The following is a 20541-nucleotide window of genomic DNA, read 5'->3' on the forward strand; positions in this document are numbered from 1 at the left end:
CCACAAATACAGCTTCTCTGTGGCTGCAGAGGGGAAGAGAGGAAGACCAAGGCTACCAGCTGGTCGGAATAGCGTATTAGTAAATATTCCAAAGGTGAACAGATAGAAAGGGATGTTTGTCCACAATATTTAACTCGTGTCTGAAAGCTTCCTTTTTAAAAAGTTAAGGACAAAACTTAAAGGGGAGCAGACGGCTGCAAAGTAAAACCACGGTGTCCTTGGTGTTGTTTTGGTGTGCTGTCCGTCCCCCAGGCCAGGTCTGTTTTTCAGAGCTCCCCTTTCTTGGCAGTCTCCCTTAGAAGGCGAGATCCTCCTGACGCACTGTGCTGAGGCTTTGCGTCCAGAGCTGTACACGGATATCCCCAAATTAAGTTCACTCGGAGTATTCAGTTAATTAGTCTGGCAAAGCTAAGAAACATTTCAAGAGAAAAAGTCTGTCTGCACAAACTCCGGGTGGTTGATTGGGCGATCTGAGCCTCGTGGCTACTTTTATCGCTTTTATCATTTCTGGGAGAGTGGGGTTCATGCAGCAGCAGCTCCTCAGCGGGTCCCATCCCTCAGTGCTGATGACAGAGGGAGGTGTCCACAGGCCCACGGAACAGAGGAGTCAGTAATTCACAGGGCTCTTCCCTCAAAACCATAGGTGCTGCAGCGTTTTCCAACTTCTTGTCCCAAAGGGTTAGCTCTGCTTATTTTAGAGTCTAAAACAATATTCTGTCTTGTGGCCAGAAGCCATGAAAACCAGGATTTATGGTGATCAAGAAGATCTAACAAGATGCTAGAGCTGGGCCTCAGTGGAGATCCTACAGAACAAATGCAAAAGATGCTTGACATATCCCCAAGGGTTTCCTCTTGTGTTGTTCAATGCAATTTCAAGAAAGTATTTTAAAAGGATCAAATAAATAATTACATCCTTCCCCTAAACCTCTCCCTGCTGGCTCATGTCCTTCACTCCACCACTGTTCAGATATTCTCCGTGTGCTGTGACCGTGGCCGCAATACAAGTGTAGTGTGGTTGCCATGTTGACTCCAAATGCAGAGAGACCTGGCTGTGAGACCCATCACCCCTCTCACAGGACAAATAGGCAAGTTAATTTGCAGCTCTGGTCTCAAGGCTCCTCGTTTCTGAAATGAGGGTTATAATATCACCCATGCCCCAGGGCTGTTCTCACAAGGCCAAGGTGTAGTATAAATACAGTTGGCAACTTGTCTACTATGCAGAAATCACAGTGTCTGGAGAAAACCATGGATTTCTCACACTTGTGCAAACATTGCTTTTCTACTCCAAGCTGCACCCTACCTCCTCCCATCTCTCTGATTTTAAACAACTGGAAAGTAGGTATCTTAAAGGTCTATCTATCCCAGCAATATAAAAACTTGTCTCTAAGTCACTACTAGACCAGAAAAAGATACTAGGCCCTCACTGCCACAGAAGGAGACCTCAGATGGAAATATAGGAGAGCAATTTTGATGATTAAATGTGTTTTTTCTGGAAAGCATATATACTAAAGCATATTACTTCTTTATAATTCACTTTGTCTGCATGTCTGCTGTGTATTTATTATATTTGTTATGCTTCTACAGTGATTTTATGAGAATGTATAAAAATAAGTGATACATTTCTTCTCAGTATACTAAAAAGATTAAATATACTTGTTATAAAGATGCAGTGTGCCTAGTGAAACTGAAAACAGTTGCACCACATGGCTCTTTGCTGAACTCATTGTATTATTCCTGCTTTGACATTTGTACTTATGTTTTCTGAAGTCCTTGCTATACTGCAATCTTGTGATCTGGAAACCGTGATGCTTGGGGAAACTGCTTTGATCCACCCTGCACACATTGCTTTGTTGAGCACAAAGCCCTGAGCTCCATCCTCCCTGGGATCCTACACCAGAGTATCTGTGTTTCTTCTTGGTCCATCTTCTGCCTGCCACATGTCCTCATTTTCCATGCTATGTATAGCATGGTAAGATTTGCAGTGGTAACATTTTCTTACATTTTCTATACTCCTTAAAAGACCACTCACTCTTACGCACTGCCCTGTCTCTCCTCTTTTCCTGCACCATGCAACTCACCACAGTTGATCTCTACTGCCTCAGTACTGATATCACCATCAAAACTCCCTTCTCCCCTGGAGTTGTTGTCCCAGTAGAGCTTCCTCAGTCCCCAGGTTACTGTCACCTAAAGACTCCCCTGACACACTGGTCCATATTCTTTGTACAGCATGATAATTACCTTCCCTAGCCCCCTTATTTCCTCTGCTACTTATGGCTTTCTAAATGGTTTCCACAAAGAGAAAGCAGACATAGGCCAAGTGAAGAAGTCAACTGAAATGCTGCAAAGGATTTTGTAAGTGTATAGACGTGATGAAAACTGTGAAAGTGATGGTACTCCAGCCAGGTTCCAAGGAAGAACACTCCTAGAGTCTAACAGCTTCCTTTAAGTATGAAGAGTCACAGCCTCTTCAAGGAAGGCATCTGAGGTATGGAATTTATGCTGCAAAGCAGAGCTTAAGCTTAGAGACTCTAAGGAAATGAGGGTGTCTCGCACGTAAGTGTACAAAGGAGAAGAACGGGCGTTTACAGAGCAAAGGACTTCTCTAACTTAGACTGAGGAGAAATGGAAGGCTTCTTTATAAAAGGTGATCTGGCATGGGAAAGACACCAAGAAGACTTGGAGTAACTCAAAGAAAAAATGCCTGCAATAAGTTAAATGCGATTCAAGAAGTTGGAGGGCACTCGAAGACCATCTATTCACTTATTGAACATAAGCTTGCTGAGTGAATTCCACATGCTGGACACTGAAGAGGAAGCACTTAAAGCAAATGAAAGACCAGGCTCTGCTGGACCTTTTATTTTAAGGATGAGAGACAGACAGCATCCAATATATATTAGTAAATGATCTTGGGTGTCAGCCTAAGGAGGGAAATGAGACAGGGGGGCAATCAAAGGAGTGTGCGTCACAGTTTCAAAGAAGGTGTTCTGGGGATATCTCATTGAAAAAATAAAAAAGCACTTTGAGCCAAGACTGAAGGACAGGAAGTTAACGGGAGGAGAAGTGTGAGGATCCTCATCCAGGCAGGACAGACAAGGGCACAGAGACTGGGTGGAGGGAAAACCCTCTGTTCTCCGAGAAGCAAAGCAGCCACGATGGCTAGAAAAGCTGCACAGGACAGGAGAAATGAGGGAGCAAGGGAGTAGGTCATACAAAGCCCGTGAACCACCGTGAGGACGTCATTGCCCGCCTGCCCATCTTAGTGAGAGGGAAACTCACTAATGAATTCAGTGCACAGAATGGCGTGACCTGAGGTGGGTTTACCAGACAGTTCTGACTCTGTTGAGAAAATGGGTTCAGCTGATTAGGGAGACCTATCTAAATACATTGATTCGGTGGGGAGGGAAGAACTCTAAGCCAAAGCAATGAATAAGATAGAAGAGATGGAGAGTGTATTGCACTGCAGTAAGGCTGAGAAAATGTTTCAGAACAAGAACAAAGAACTCGAGTAAGATGAAGAGTGAGAACCAAGCATTATATTCAACAACACAAAGATACTCTTTTACCTGAAGAGAGTTTTGTGTTAATAGTGTGTGCAAGAATCCAAAGGAGTTAAACTTCAGCAACAGGAGTGGAATTGTAGGTGAAGAACTTAAGAGATCCCTTTCAAGTAGTTTCATGGGGGAGATCTGAAAATGAGAGGGTAGCTAGAGAAAAAGCTGGAGACAAAAATAATGTTAATGCTAACTAATTGGAATGAACAAGTTAAATGAAGAAAAACTGATAATGCAAGAGAAAACGCAGATTGTAGAGAAATGACAGAGCAATGTCATTAAGCACAGGCCAGGGAAAGGAAATTCATGACACAGCACTGTGACTGGGTGAGGATTCTGTAGATGAGCAGATAGGGACTCGAGCAAAAGGCTTCCCCTTTATTTTCTAGAAAATTAGTCTGTTTCTCAAGAAAAGGAAGACCATAGGCTTATCCTTCGTATAACCAAACTCTTCATGTAATAGAATTTCAATGAACTGCTCTGTAATAACAAGATGTTACTGGGCCAAGGATTTAGGTCAGTGACTTAAGTGCCTGCCTGTCAAGCATGAGGTCATGGGTTTGATCCCCAGTACCAAAAAAGAGTAAGATGCTACAATACTTATACACATCATGCACACACACACATGCATACACGCTGTAAAGTGTAACACGCCCAGAGAAGGTCACTCGCCTTATGCAGTCTCTATTTTAATGATCTACATGACATTTTACCTGTGTTTCTCACACCAAGAGAAATGAGCTATGCTAAGCAGACTCAGGACCTTGCCACCCATAATGATATTGATACATAATTTTAAGATGATCAAAATGTAATTATTTAGCATTTGCATTTCTTCTTGTCAATTTCACACTGATTGGATAGTTCTTCTTTTTTAAAAAAAATTCCTTGACCAACCAAGTAAGTAAATTAAATTAAATACACTGACTTAATCTACTTGAAGGGAAAAATTCAATTTTCTGAATGAATAGGTTGACTTCTATTTCTGGAAGTTTGGCAGCTCGACACTGTGCCCAGCCTGCCCATTATAAACAACTAGAAATGCTGTACAAAATATATTTTAAAAACTTTAATGCATCAATGAACTCGCAAGTAAAAAGTGCTCAAAAACAAACAAGCAAACAAATAAACAAAAACCCACTAGCTGAACTGGTGAATGTGAGCTTTATTTTTCATGGACATGGAGATTGGAAGACGAAGGTAGGGACCGAGCTACAGCTGAAGCCTAACAGAACGTCACCTTGTGCAGACAAGGAATTGTTGTGCAAACAGAAGATTCCAGGGAAAGGAAAGCCAGAAATTATCCTTCTCCATGACTCAGAGTCTTGTAAGGAAAATGGCTTTTTTGGGGGGAAGGGAGAACTCTGACACTCAATAGAAAAGGAATAAATATCTCAGTGGATAACACTAAACCTCAAACTGGTCACTGTTTGGCTTTTTTAGCCTGAGATCATATTACGGATGGAAGCTGAGGATTTAATTATAAATGGGCCCACACTGATAATGTCTTCAAGTGCCTTAATTAACCATATACAAAGCTTTAAACAAACACAAACCATCATGAACTTCATACGATCTGAAGAGAAACCAGAGTATACCATCATGAACTTCAAAGAACTCCCGGTAATAATGTTCTCAGAAATACACTTCAAATCTAAAATCATGTGACAAGAAATAAGGCACAGTGAGGAGAGCCAGAAGAAATAATGACAATGAAACATTAAAGAAACAACGAAGTTTTATTGACATGATAAACCAAGAATATGGTGCCTATGATAAACAGAATTCTTTAAAAATGCATAATTCATCAAACTCTAGGAAAGCAAATGTGTGAATGACACAATGTTACAAAAGTAAGATTGATTCAAAAATTAAATCTCAAGGGCTTACCATATATTAAGCACGAGGGAAAGGACCCATGCTGAATCCAATATTGGTTCTGCACAATGACAGCTCAGGTTTACCTAATTATAGACAACTGATCAACTCTATCGATAAGATGTAGATAAAGGTCTGTGCATGGTCAAAGGCATCAAATGAGAGAAGAAACAAAAAAAATTGACATAGGATTTCTTGGATTTTACAGAGAAAGCAGAAGGACCAGCATAGATAACAGTGAAAAGGCAGCCAGGTGTTGTGGGGCACATGTGCAATCCCAGCACTCGGAGATGGAGGCAGGAAGACTGTTGCAATTTCAAGACCAGCCTGAGCTACACAGTGAGCCCACAGCCAGCTTCATAGTGACACCCTGTCTCAAAAAGACAAAAAAAAAACCAAAAAACAAAAAAACAAAGCAATCAAAAGAAAGGAAGGAAGGAAGGAAAGAAAGAAGGAAGGAAAGAAGGAAGGAAGGACGGAAGGAAGGAAGGAAGGAAGGAAGGAAGGAAGGAAGGAAGGAAGGAAGGAAGGAAGGAAGGAAGGAAGGAAGAGAAAAAGTGAAAAGGCAGAAGGCAATCCAGATCTTTGAGGCATGAGCAGGTGAAGTAGAATATCTGAATGAAATTAGTGGAGATCATTTCTAAAAGGTTATTTGAGGCCAGTTCACAAAGAGCTTTTTCTGCCAATAACCACAAAATGACCAATGGACTTTTAACTCTTAAAAACCCAGCATGTTAAAAAAAAATAACAGCTAGAAGTGAATCTTTAATTAATAACCTTTTCAAGGAACTCTTGACTCTAACTAGAGAATAAGGCAATAAAGCAGCTGTGATTTAAGTAAGGATGTAAAAGAAAAAATTATATTGTAAGTCTGAGACTGTATAAAATATAAAGTATAATGATGACTAGAGGCAGGAAGCAAAAGGCCACCTAAATAAGGAGGACATGAAGGAAAGATAATAAATGCAGAGTACACAGTAGAGGGCACACACCTCTTCCCGAGGATTTACCAAAGTAAAGAGAAATATTGTCCGTGACTCCTGAGTGCAAAAGATCTGAGCAGGTGTGGTAGGATTGTTTAACAGTAACATAGGCTTTACATCTATCAGAAAGGAGTGCTGGGAAGGAAGTAGGAGCGAGAAATATTGCAGCGCACTAGGAAATAAGTTACTCCTCAGAATATTTTTTAAAAATTGAAATAACTGCAGACGTTTGCAAGCTAGTGTGTGACTGAGGTCATGTGAATAGTGTAAGTAACTGACACCTTATGTTTGCAGTTTTCTGCTCTTTGCTGAAGGTCTGATTTCTGAATCCCAAAGATTGTGATATTGTTATGGGAGGCTGGGTTTTCACTGCTGACTGCTCAGTCTCTTTCTTTTCTATTTTATGAGACAGGCAAGCATTTTGATTTCACACCCACGCACAAGCACACACACACGTGCACACACATCATCCTCTGCTATTCTTGGGTACCACTGCTATGGAACCAGGCCATAATGACAACTAGAGCGCCCTGTGACTGATAAACAGTGTCTAATGACTTTGCCTCTCAGGAAATGGAGGATAACAGAATGCAAGTGCCTGTTAAACACAATGCAGGCACCTTTGTGGTGGCAAGATGCCCAGTTCCTCAGAGATCAGAAGACATTAATTCTCGGGGAGCAAGAGAAGGAGGGCATCTGTTTTGCAAGCCTGGCTGATTTTTCTCACTCCATACAAAGGCCTGGCTCTGAAATGGGTATTTCTGAACCTTCAGGAATGCCATTAGAGGATGGTGAATATGCATCAGTGGGCAAAACTGCAATTGTCCTTTTTTAAAGATGGTACCAAAAGAAGGAAACAAACATACACAAAGTCACTTAGACGTGCAGATATGTTGTCTGTTCATCTCTAAAGGATCCAAAGATTTCCAACTCAAGAATTCTGGCCAAGGGCCTCTCTTTCCCTGCCATGTAGTTTGAAAATAAAATGATTGTCATTGTTTAATTTAATTTTGGAAATATCTTAACCAGTGACATCTACAGTCTTGCTGTTCTGTGAGGCCATCCTGCACCTCTGTGCGAGGGTATAAGGCTCCCGCCTCCCTGTCTGTGGTCTTAGGAGTCAGCACCTATGAGCTGACTTTCCTACTGTCAGTGACCCACCTGCCTCCTTGAACAGCTGGGTGTGCTTCATACTTTGACAATATGAAACAAATAAATGCAAAACAAAGCCATGGGTACTGTGGTGCCAGGTAGAGGCACACCTGAATTCCTTTCATTTGTTTATCCTTGCATCATAGCTCCAAATGCTGATGAATTCAGCCTTCACTCAACGAGTGTGTGCAGAGCACAGGCAGGCCAGCCGCAATCCTGGGCGGACCATTTGCAACAAGAATTTGCCAGTTTACATAGCACAGTGTCTTCCCTAAAGAACCCTATGAGACAGCAGAGAGGAAACACAACCAAGGGATGGACTTTGACTATTTGGTTAGTCCACTGGTATATTCCCAAAAGTTATGGTAATATCTAGTACAAGAGAGTGACTGAAGGAAAGAAGGAACAGAGTCTGAGAGGCTACAGCGAACTGGTCACCACTGCTGCACCCGCAGAAGGTCCCCTCTCCTGCTGCACTGGACTTGCTACCTCGTGTGCCTGCACCCTGATCTTTTCACCTGGCTCCACGTCCCTGTACCCCAGGTGTGTAGATGCTTCCCTGTATGCTTCCCAGCTCAGCAGGGATGCTCACCCGCGAGGGCACTACCATGAGACACAGATTATCAAGGGAAGCCGGGATCCCAGGAAGGAAAGCTCAGCTTGAGAAGCAGCAGCAGGTGTGGCTGTGACCATCCCCTTCTCTGCCTGGAGCTCTGCTGTGGTTTGAGTGTCTTCATGGATGGATCATCACTGTGCAGTATAGAAGGGAGCGATTTCCCCCTTCTCCCTGGGTTCCTGCCAGCTCCTAAAACAGGAATGAGTGCGAGAAAGTGTCTGCTCTTCTCTACAGCCGCCTTGCTTATTTTTTTCCTTAAAAAGAAACCACAACTTCTCTAGCTGAAGTGATTTGGAAAAGAAATGAGAACTCGGCCTGCTGCTTGGAGTCAGCCTGCACCCAGGGAGTCTGTTCCCTCCGGTCCACAGGTTCCCCGAGAGGCAGGCTTGGCTCCCACAGGGTCGTCTGCAGTCATCTGTACCTGAAACCATCCGTGCTGGTAACGCTCCATAGAACCCCAGGAAGATTACTGCAGATTCCTTTGTCTTGTTTTCAGGAATCACTTCATCCAGCTGGGCCTTCCACCATCACCATCCTGACCAATCAGCAGTTGTAGACACAGAGATAAGACCCTCACCAGCAAAAGTAGCTCAGCTTGATGAAGGCTCAGGTGACCACTAGAGTTTATTAACAGTGAAGGATTTTACATGAAAGTGAGTGAATCTTTGGATTTAATGCTTTTACACATTGATAGTACAGTATGACTCTGACTGTTATATGCACTGGGGAATAAAAAAAATTTTTTGCCTTACTGGGATGCTCACTTTATTGCACTGATCTGGAAGTAAACCTACATGATCTCCAAGCTATGGCTGCATAATTAGTTAGCTTCCTTAGTATCCCGTTCCTGAAGGAAAGGAAAGTGATATTAACATGGTACTTACCTTACACAAATTGCCATAACATTAAGCAGTGCATGCTTTACACCAATATCCACATTGGTGCATACCTGTGGAAACTGAGAAACACAAGGTTTCCCTGCCTATGGCTATGTAACAGATCTAGGTGAATAAAGAATTTATGTTTATGTCATCACCACACGCTTCTGTATCCCATTTTCCTAAGGGGCTAAAAACATCATTTGGTGTATCCAGAGGTCAGGAAGCCAGGAAAGGCAAAGAATGCTATGCAAGAATTATATATGATTTGAATTTGTAGGCAAGGAATTCTGTGTAAAGAGGTGATCTCATCAAGCAGAATAGATCACGGTAGTATTCATCAGATTTTATAAAATATAAAGGGCAATTAATTGTACTAGAAGAATAGTAATACATAGCAAAGTGTATATAAAATTATAAATCATGACCACATGTATTTAAAAGGTCTTATAAAGGATTCTGTATTTGGGGCGCTACTTTTGAGCCTGCTTTGAATTCCCAGAAGAACTTGCTCCACAGAGCGACAAAAGTAAGCTACTGCTGAATAGCTCAAGAGAAATGCAAATAGACATCCACAGAAATATCAGGGTTCTTGGATCAGGTAGACATCCCCACAAGCGTGACTTCAAGCCACATGTGAGTAAAGTTATCAAGTGAAGAGTCACCCATGGTCTGCCTCACTCCATGTTACCTAAGAAAAACTGGGGAGAAATTTAAGAAAGAATAAGATCAAATTATCAACGAAGCTTGCAATAAAAACAATCCTGGCTGCCTATGGTTAGGAACTGCCTTGGCACTACAAGGTTCCTATTATTTTTTGTTTCCTTTAAACACCTCCAAAGAAGGATGTCAGGTTCATTTTCTCACTTACCCCACTGTCGGCCTGGCTTCCAGAAGGTATTCTCCAGGGCAAGACTGTAGAGTTCAGAGTTCATTCCATACAAGACCTAGGGGGTTATCGGGGAGTTGTGGCTAGGTTATTGGCTATTTATTTCTTGTCCTTCTTGACTCCTAAAAATGGTGAGGTCCACATCAAGTTGTAACATGGTAAAATAGAAAATCTCTAAAATTTATCAATATGTATTTTTCTTATAAAAAAGAGACACTGTCTAGAAATCTCCTAAAGTATTTTTCTTAAAATTACTGTGAAATTAGGGCCAGGGATCGAACTCAGTGGCACAGTGCCTACCTGGCAAGGGTGAGGTCGTGAGTTTGATTCCTGGTACAAAAAAATATTATAAAGTTGCATTACACAAAACCTTTACCATCTAATTTTCTAAAATTAAAAAACAACTTGTATTCTGGCATTTATATATCCTCTTTATCATATTGATCTTCCAGAATAAGTATGTCAATAAATACAATATCATGTTAACCATAACACATGAAATAATTTCAAGTGATAGCAGATGAAATTTAACTTTTTTTTACCCACAACTGTAACCTCCAGCAACATTTAATTTTGACTATTCTCAAATGTACTAAAGTCACTTAAATCTATGTAACTATGGGGGTGATCTGTGTGCATTTTACCACTGTTGGAATCTGTGGAATCAGATACTATTTCGCTATGTACAGGCAGCAACTTAATCACAAAATATAATACTTTCTATACACATATAAATGCATTATCAGCACTAAATTGAATGCATTGGTTAACTATTACTATGAAAATATTTTGTAGTCAAGTTTCTTCTAAAATAATAGGTCATAATAAGCAAAAAGCATTTAGGAAGTACGATGGAAAACACAGTAAATATTTAGATTTTCAAAATTGAACACACTGCCACGAATCACCCTCCAAAATTTTCCCCTCACTTCAATCACACTTATCCCATCATCCTTGCTGTTTTCTGCAGCAACTCTGGAAGTCCCCTCCCCTGAATGTCTTCAGTTGCACTGTGCTGGCTGCCTTGGGGTCCTGAATGGATCACAGTATCCCCTCTCACAGTCATTCTGATGTTGGGGAAGAGCTGGTAGTTGCATCGAAGGAGGCTGGAAGACACAACCCCACATTCCAGTGAGGCTGTCTTTCTGCCGGAAGGCACTCACTTGGCAAAGACCCTCATGAAAGAGGACTTCCAGATGTGTCTTGCAGGAAACAGCTTGTCACCTTCACATCCAGCATGTGTAGAGAGTAGTGTGGTCATCCCTTGCATTAGTGGGTGAGCTCTGTGTGCTGGCTGAAGGTCAGGCTGGGTCTCTGCGACCTGGTCATGGTGGGCGGCTCTGCTGGTGTTTGCTGGCCCCTGCATATGTCTAGAAGTCACTGGATTCACTAATAGAACCCGGGCTCACAGCACCCATACCAGTAGCATGTAGTTTTTCTTCCTCTGTGCTTTTGCCATCTTACTTGGGTCCCCAGGCTGGGCAGGGCAATGCTGCTCCAGAGAAGGAACAAACACAGAAGGAGGAACACATGAGGCAAGACCCAAGCTCAACCAGAATAAAACACTTAAGAGCTCAAATAAAATAGGACTTCCCTCAGAAGCCCAGTTTAGACACTGTTAATTATTTGTTAGCCTGGTAAACAGAAGAGCTTTAATAAAGATGCAGATATCTCCACTTTCAAGCAGAGAGTGAGATCAAAGGGTTCTATGATTCTGGCCCCATTCATTCTGAGCCCGTGCCACTGAGGATCTGGGGTAAGTTTTCATTTACTTTTCTGTTTCCTCAGATTCCATCAATAGAAATAACAAAATAAAATCAGGTTATTGTAAGTATGAAACGTAAGAAAAATATGTAGTGTTTGGCACAGAATTTGGCACACAAATGTTCCAAAGATCCCTTTACTATTTTGTCTAAATCCTGGGGGAAACCTGGCAGACGTCTAAGGAGAGAGTAGTAATAGCACATGACATTTGCTGGAGCTTGGTAGGTGCCGTATGAGATGCTCAGCACTTTGTAAAGATTATCTCAGTAAATCTTCAAAATAGCCTCAGGGGAACTCTGTGGATTGAATGTTACAGATGTTTCTTAGAGAGTTTCCCTCCCTGGCCCACTGGCCAACAGCCAGCCTTCCACTGCACACCATCAGCTCGCTATGGGTCACCAAAACACGCCATGCCACTTCATCTTCAAAACTGAAGTGACACTGGTCAGCAAAAAGAGTGACCAAGATGGTAAGAAACTATTTGCAGATAGGCATTTAGTTTGTCAGTTACATGTTCATTCAACAAGTTGCTCAGTGTGGGGGATAGAGGGGGTAAGAAATTTTCCTGTAAGGAATTAACCCATGAAATTAGGGACACTGGCGAGTCCAAATCTGCAAGGTGGACTGGCAGGCTCTCAACTAAAGGCAGTCAATAGTGCAGTTCAAGCTGAAGGCCACCAGGAGTAGGTCCAGGCCAGCCAGGACTGTAAGAGTACATCTTTCTGGTCTACTAACGCCAGAAAGTAAGTAAGGAGGAAAGGCCCATTCTTGATCACAGTTTCAGAGGCTTTAGCCCATGGTCTGCTGGCTCATTGTTTCTGAGTCTGTAGTGAGGTAAGACATTGTGGTAGGAAGGTCTGGCAAAGGAAAGCTGCTCACCTCATAGTGGCCAGAAACAAAGAAGAAAGAGATAGAAGAATGGACCCAACAAGACGCATTCTTCCGAAATATCGCACAAAGACCCACTACCTTCAATAGGCCCCACCTGTTAAATTGGTGTCACTCCTCAGTAGTCCAAAAAATTATATACCAATCAATGGATTAACTCATTGATTAAAGCAGATCCATGATGACTCAATTACCTTCCCAAACCCCACCTCTGCTGCACTGGTGACCAACCTTTAGGCACATGAACCATTGGGGAACATTCTACACCCAAAATCCAGACTCTATACAGCAAGTAGTAAATGACATGTGAGCTGGATCCCAAAGAATGGCGACTGGGCCTGGGAGGCAGTGGTCTCAATTACTTGAGAGGTGTTCATGAGATCCGCAGAAACAGTAGAATGAGCAGACCATGGACTACAACCTCTGAAACCTGAGTGAAACTTGCTGTTTCCCCCTTAAAGTTGATGTCCTCAGGTATTTTGGCACAGTAATGGAGAGCTGACTGACACAGAATCCAAGCAAACTGCCTAAGTTTGAAGCTCAGCTTTACCTTACTAGCTTTAGGAATCTGTGCCTCAGTTTCCATGTTTATAAAAATGAGGATAAAAGAAAGGATATCATCCACTACTGCATAGTGAATGCCTTCTCTGTTCCAGGAGCTAGTCTAGGAGACTCAGAAGACAACAGACCAAAAGTTGTTGAGCACAGGGAAATTATATTCTAAAGAGAAAAGGTGGGTGACAAGCAAGGCAGATAAGCCCCTCCCTGCACAACTACATATGTCTGGGGTCAATATCTGTGCCCGTAGGGGATTAAAGCCCCAGACTAATGCCTTTAAATCCTATCTGATCCAACTCAACTTTACTTACACAAATATGCATTGTGGTATTGCCTTCCTCCCCTTGTCAGGGACAGCCACAGTGGTCATCTCAGCTAAGCCTAGTTCAAAAGTTCAAAACTTCCCCTCTCCTTCTCAGAGAAGAACAGGATCAATGGATGTGCCAAGAGGTGTGGAGGAGGAAGCAAAGGGACTGAAGATCAAGAAATCACACACCTACGCCAGTTTCCCAAAACACAACTATTATATGCAAACATCCACTGATTTAAAAAAAGAACTTCTGAAGGAGAAGTGGAATATTATTAATTGGAAGAAGGCACTGTCAACATTGCTAGTAACATCCCTCCACTATGCCCAAATTGTAGGAAAACAAGAGAAACCAAACCTGTCCTTGTGGCACTCAACCTCCACTGAGCTGTCTTCTTGGATTTCTCTCAATTGTGCTTGCTTCCCCCTCAGTGAAGACGCCTGACAAACCTGTGAACTTCTGACTCCAAGATCCTCCTGTCCCCCTCCTCACAGATCTTCACAACCAAGAACTAAGTCACTCTCCACAACACCATGCAGACACAGCACAGATCACCAGCTCGGCCCAGGCAGATCCCTAATCTGGTAAAATTACTGTAAGCCATTTTATGTTTTTAATCTCTCTATTGACCCTATCTTCCTGTGATAGAAATAAAACAAAGGAATAAATAAGCAAATATAAAATATAAAAGCAGAAGGTGATACATGTTCCAAACCAAAGGCAATGAAGAAAATTATAAAATGAGACAGTGAATGGGAATATGAAAATATCATGTTTGATTTTAAAGGTGAAGAATACCTCTCTGAGTATTTGTGAGGTGACCAACAGCCACCAAGGAAACATTCAAGTGAAGAAAGAGACAAGGCATACTCTGCGCACTCATTTAGAACATGTGTGCAGCTCCCAGAGCTACTACAGTGTGAAAGAATGAGATATACAGAATTGATGCCCTGGAGGAAATAAGACTGAGGAGTAAATTTTGGGACACAATCCCTTAAGCAGGATGAGCAAGGAACAGAGAAGGAAGAATATCAGTATAATGTCATATTAATAAACCCAAGGAAAATGATTCAAATGGTCTCAGCAGTCTCAATCATTTATATTACACTGTGATCCCTAAAAATAGTAAATGAACAAAATGCATTTATTTTGGTAACTAAAAGAACTGGGTAGGATAAAATAGACAGAAGTATAGTTGAAGATGAGAAATATAACCAAATACATGCCTAAGGAAAGAAAGAGACCATCAAGAGTAATTTGAAGCTGGGCATGGTGACAAATGCCTATATTTCCAGCACTCCGGGAAGCCAAGGCAGGAGAATCACACATTCAAAACTAGCTTAAGCAACTTAGAAAATTAGCAAACTCTGTTGGAGACCACTAGGATGTGGCTCTGCGCACGATTTAAAATTAACTCATTGGCTTTCTATGTTTATCTGTGAGTCTGTCCTAGGCCTCAGCCCCTTGCCTGGTGATGGGTGCTGATTCATAGTAAGTGAACCTCTATGAATCACTGGTCCTGGCTGAGGCCTGTAGTGGCCTGTAAGGCCAGAGATACATCAAAGGGCAAGATAAAGTCACAGCTGAGGACACCTGGCTCAGATATCAATTAAGTAGGTAGAGACTGCAGCTGCAGGCATCTCACTTCTGCAGTCTCCTATCATAAATGTCATCATGGAGATAAGACGGTTCTCCTAAACTGGCATAATTTACTACTTGGAGAAGTCCTTGAAGTGACTCCCAATGTCCTGCTCATTGCCTGTGCTTTCCTCAGTTTCCCTGCTCTTTGTTTGGACCTAATAAATACGGGCAGTCCAGAGAATTCTTTGTCTTAGCCCTCAGAGTCTTAAACTTGGCTAAAGGGTTTTGATCCTCCTGGAGCCCTAAAATCATACCACTTGTTTCATTTATTTAAGCCTTGGCCCTATACTTGTTTGGGATATTGGGGATCTAGGCCAGACCCTGATAAACTCTGTTTCAAAATTTAAAAAATGGATGGGGATGTGTTCAGTGTGAAGGCCCTGGGTTCAATCTGGAATATTGTCAATAAGTAAATACATACATAAATACTGGAGAGGAAATTCAGTGGAAAGGGCCTGGATTCAATCCTTGTGCCACCAAAAAATTGAATTATAAGAAAGAACATGTGTCAGTGAGCTTTCTCATCACTGGGACAAAATCCTAATGCTCACAACTGGAAGTACAGGTTTATTCAAACTCACAGTTTCATTGCATCTAGTGCACAGCAAACTAGTTTACTACACAGAGAAACTGATCATTTTATGGTGACTGGGAAACAAAGAGAGAAAGGAAAAGATAGGGGCTTTTCCAGGTTACACCACTGATGACCTCAACACCACCAAGGCACCATAGCACCTTCAGCTGCTGAATTCATCAATGGATGAATCCATTGATAAGCATAGCATCTCATGACCCAGTCAACTTCCAAACACATAAGATTTGGGGGGATTCATTTTAGATCATAAATAATAACATGCCACCCTGGCCTATGTCCAGCTCACTATGCAAAATGTGTTTAATCCATCTCTAAGAGTCACAAAAGTCCTATAGTGCCAGCATTCCTGAAGTCTAACTCTAAAGTGACTTTGGAGACTCAAGGCAAACTCTTAGCCATGAGCCTCTGTGAAAAATATAAAGTTAACTATTTCTGACCTACAATGGTGCGGGTTAAACATTCTCATTCCATAAGGGAGAAATAGCAGGAGAAGAACAGGACCACAGCAAGACCTGGCAGTACAACCATTGGATCTATAGGTCCACGTGTAGTATCCAGGGCATGTGCTGGTACAGTATAAACTCCAGAGATCTGGGGCAGCCCTGTCCCTTTGGCCTTGCCAATTATAGCTCACATGGCTTCTTTCGTGGGCTGGCTCCACTCACTGTCTGTGGCATTCCTCACCAACATCCTGAAGTCCTCGCTGCACCATGAATATAGCACTTCCACAATCCAGACACATGAAACTTGTTGGGGGACAATTTAGACATTAATAGGAAGAGACAGCTCCAGTTATAGAGGGTGCCAAAAGTCAGACTGGAAGAGAAAGAGCCCAGGTGGAGGCCTCAGCTCTGGTCAGAGAAGGACAGCAGTTTGGGTGACCATATGACAGTGCAGCTGAGGACTGCCCAGCCTTGGTCCTGGCTTTCCCCATATGATAGCCAATTTAACTTTAGCCAAATTATTTCCATATTAGTCAACCAGGGTCCTCATAAAATACCATACACAGAGTGACTTCAGCAAGGAGTTTGTTCTGGAGACTGGGAAACACAAGATCAAGGTGCCAGCCAATGCTGTGCCCCAGGGAAGGCTGCCCTCATGGGTTGCACCAGGGTCACCTTCTCATTGTAGCCACACATGGTGGACAGAGAGATTGGAATCAAGTCCTCTGGTGTCTTCTTATGAAGCAATTTCATCATAAGAGCCCATGCACATAACTTCATCTAAATCTATTGGCCTCCAAGATCGCATCTTCAAATGCCATCACAGTGGGGAATAGCTTTGAAGACATAAGTATTTTAGTGGGAGGCAATCCAGCTTGCAGCATCTCTTCTGTGTCTTTCAGTATAAAATGTGACTAATACTACCTACCTCGAATATTTTGAAAGTCCCTGTCACAAAGCACAGAAGAGCCAGCACCGTAGTGAGTGAGCTAATAAGTTAGTTGATATGAGGGAGGGTTTGGGTTGGGAGGCTGGACTATTTTTAGGCAGAAGCCCAAATGTGCTTAGTGAAGTCAGAGCAGCATTATAAGTTCCAATAACAAAGAACAGCTTGAATACAGAACACAAGGGAAGTTTGAGATAGCTTTTATATGGAATGGGAAAGGAATCCCTCTAAATGTTGCTGGGGAAAAAAACAGCTGACTTCGAAAAATTCCTCCAGCACATCTAAAAATCAGCCTGAAACATCTAAATCTAATGATTCCCTTTTCCAATAAGGAAAGAATCAAAGATTTGACCTTGGTCTCACTGTCCTCTGTCAGTACAGCAGGTCTCACTGTCCTCTGTCAAATGATTTGGGCTGGCCATTTAACCTCAGTCATCTCATAATTATAAGACCATGAATGTGATAATTCCCACAGTAATATTCCAAGGGAGGTCCTACTGCTGTCTCTGTTTTTCAGTTGGGGCCATTGGCAGGAGTATCCTGCAGCTGAGCTGTGTTTCTGATGCCCAGAAGGAGCCTGAAGATGGAATAGGTGAGCTCAGGTGGATCGCATACTGGTACCTGCACTTAGTGGGTTAAAGCTGGGCTTTCCCTATAAGACTGAATATAAGAGGGAGTAGGAATATGATTATGGAGGTTGTGTGTGAGCCTCCAGTCCATCCTCTGTCGCTGTAATCCGCAGGCAGGGTATAATTCCTAATACTCAAATACTGGGACGGCAGAAAGCATTATAAACTTTCCTCAAATCCTACCCCAAACTCCCATCCTCACACAAAATGCACTAATATATGACTTGCTCTCAAATCCCCTGAAAGTATAAAAACATGAATTTATTTGCTGTTAAAGTCCACGGATGTCAAAGCTTTCTGACAGTCAGGCAGTAAACCCTCCTGTGAAAGCCCTCACCACTACAACAGCCTGAGGCATAGTCAAAAGAAATGTCAGTGATACCCAGAATGCCCACGTGAATAAATGGGCTTCTCTCCAAGACTTCAGACAGAGCGAGCTGAGCTTAGTGAAACCCAGCAGGAATTGTTCGGTACTTGCCATCTCCACAGCAAGGACATTCATATCATCATGTCTCAGGGAGAGAGCGCTTCGGGTATCCATCCTTCCACCTTCATAAACACTACAGAGTCACAAAATGAGGCAGAAGTGGGAAAAATGTGGAGGTGGAATTTTGCTTTCCCTGTTAACAGCTTATTGCTAAGATCGCTGGTGATTTCTCCCCACGCCCACCAACACACACGCACACACCCGCGTACATGCACGCACTCAGCGAAATCCTTAAAAATCATCAGCCAAGGATGCAATTAAAAACTGACTGCTGGGTAGAATCTGCTCATTTAAAAGCAAAACTAAAGAGCAAACTCAAGTTTACCAGACACTATACATGAAGATGTTTTAAAACTCACGTCTTCACTGGACATTCAGCCTACTGAGGACTGCTGGCACAAGATTCTGCATAAATTCTCTTAATGATGTACAAATCAGGCCGTCATCTGAGCCTGTTCCACCAAGCACATCTTGAGAGACCACATTTTGCAAACCTTAGGTTGAAATGACCACACTGCTTGAGATGTGGAGGGGTTTCCCCACTTAGAGCAGTTATTGAAAAGCTCACGTGTTTATCGGAAGCTACGTTCAGTAAAACTAGAGTTCTTTAAAATTTTGATAAGCAGATTTAGCACTAGGAATGAGTATTTTTAACTCTGTGTATAGCAAAAATGTTCCCTCAGTGTATTTGGTGTTCTTCTGGAAAAAGAAAATATCTGCTATGGTATCAAGAACTGTATCAGCATATAACATAAAAGTGCACGAGTGGGCAAGATAGCAGCACACCTCAGATAGCACTGAAATAGGATAACCCCATCCGCCTGCTAGAAGGAAGTCCCTCAGCTAACATGGTGCCAGCTTAATTCAGAATAGTAACCACTACCAGCTGAAAGAAAAGTAACATTAAATGAAACACACTGCTTTCTTTTTTAAGGAAACCAGATAAGATGAAAATGTAACCGGACCTGTAAGACAATTTTACGGTTTCTAGAGTGTCTCTGCTATCTGCGACCATGACAGGCAACTGATGTTGGAAGGCAAAGCAAGTTTCAGCTCATTATTCAGGACAGATAAGCTGCCCAGAATAACCCAAGGTGCTCTAATAGAAAGCCTTGGCCATCACGTTGTCTGTGGGCTATTTTGGTACCCAAGGCAGCTCATGCAAAGCCATCACCGATGTGTAGACCTCCACTCTGTGAAATTAAGGGACTGGCATTCCCAGGACAATGTCAAACCCCAAAATTTATGTTGCTACCTCATTGAACAATGGCCCTTCTTCATTGATGCTTAATAGAACAGGATGGAACAAAGTAGCAGAATCCAGGTTCCTCCTCGTTTATTTCAACCATTTCCACGTGTGGGCCACACAGACTGACTCTGAAACCTGTCTGCCACTCCATCACCGTGGACTTGGACAAGTTCCTCCTGACCTCTCACTTAGGAAGGGGGACCACAACAGCCCCTGCAGGTTGGAGTCTGTGCAAAAACTAAGAGTTTGTGCTTTTAAATGAGCAGACTGATGTTGGAAAGTACTTAAAACCATGTGTAGCTTGCAGCATGTTTAATGTGTCAGTTGACATTAGTGGTGTCACCTACCCAGGCTAAATATGTCCTTGTCACATGCTTTGATGCTTCCTCATGAAAGCAAACCTCTGTACCTCCAGTACCATGACACCTCATAGACTCTGGGTCTCCTTGGCGTAGGTCTGCTTCTATCCTTATCTTTCCCTCTCAAATGTGCATGTCCATCTGTCTCCAGTTTGGTCACTTTGTTGTTATCACTAAGCATCCAAGCAGTGGTTTTCATCACCAGTCTGTGTTTATTAAGAATTTATTATGTGTTGAACCAGCTCTGTGAAAGAGCTAGTTCATCAAGGTGAATGAGACAGATTCCATCTCTGACTTCACGAAACTTGCGCTTCTACAAGATAAACAGGTACTATACCATCACAATGAGTGCACAATGTGAACATGAAATGGAAATACCTGGCCAGCTTTATTCACTTGAAAGACATTCACAGTCAGTCTTCCAGGGGTCAGGACACAGAAAGAACTAGCACACACCTTCATTATATGCAGATAACAAGGAAAGAAGAAGAAAGGAGAAAGAGAGAGAGAGAGAAGACTGTGTTAGATGAAAGTAAATGCTAATAGGAGAGGTGGACCTTGTGTACAGATTGTTCAGGAAGTTACCTCTTGTCTAGTGTCACACTTGAGCAGAGATCTGAAAAAGTAAATAATTATTGACAGACACAGGGAGATGCTCCCGAGGGACCATCGCGAGGGCAACAACCCTAAATCCGAAGCAGGCTTGAAATTCTGCAAAACAGAGGGT

General features: G+C 42.4%; 1 long non-coding RNA gene across 4 annotated transcripts in view; it reads right to left on the minus strand.

Annotated features, from left to right (window-relative positions):
- The window catches only part of LOC134473435 (uncharacterized), an 82866-nt gene that overhangs the window by 55799 nt on the left and 6526 nt on the right, over window positions 1-20541 (minus strand). For 2 of the 4 annotated variants that reach the window (XR_010043659.1, XR_010043651.1), the window contains exon 2: window positions 9930-10005. The exons of the other annotated variants lie outside the window; for them this stretch is intronic. This is a non-coding gene — a long non-coding RNA (uncharacterized LOC134473435). The remainder of the gene's footprint in view (window positions 1-9929; window positions 10006-20541) is intronic. 4 annotated transcript variants of the gene reach the window in all.

Source organism: Cavia porcellus, unplaced genomic scaffold, assembly GCF_034190915.1.
Source record: "Cavia porcellus strain 051 isolate PalLab524CR breed Dunkin Hartley unplaced genomic scaffold, mCavPor4.1 scaffold_1, whole genome shotgun sequence".
NCBI lineage: Eukaryota > Metazoa > Chordata > Mammalia > Rodentia > Caviidae > Cavia > Cavia porcellus.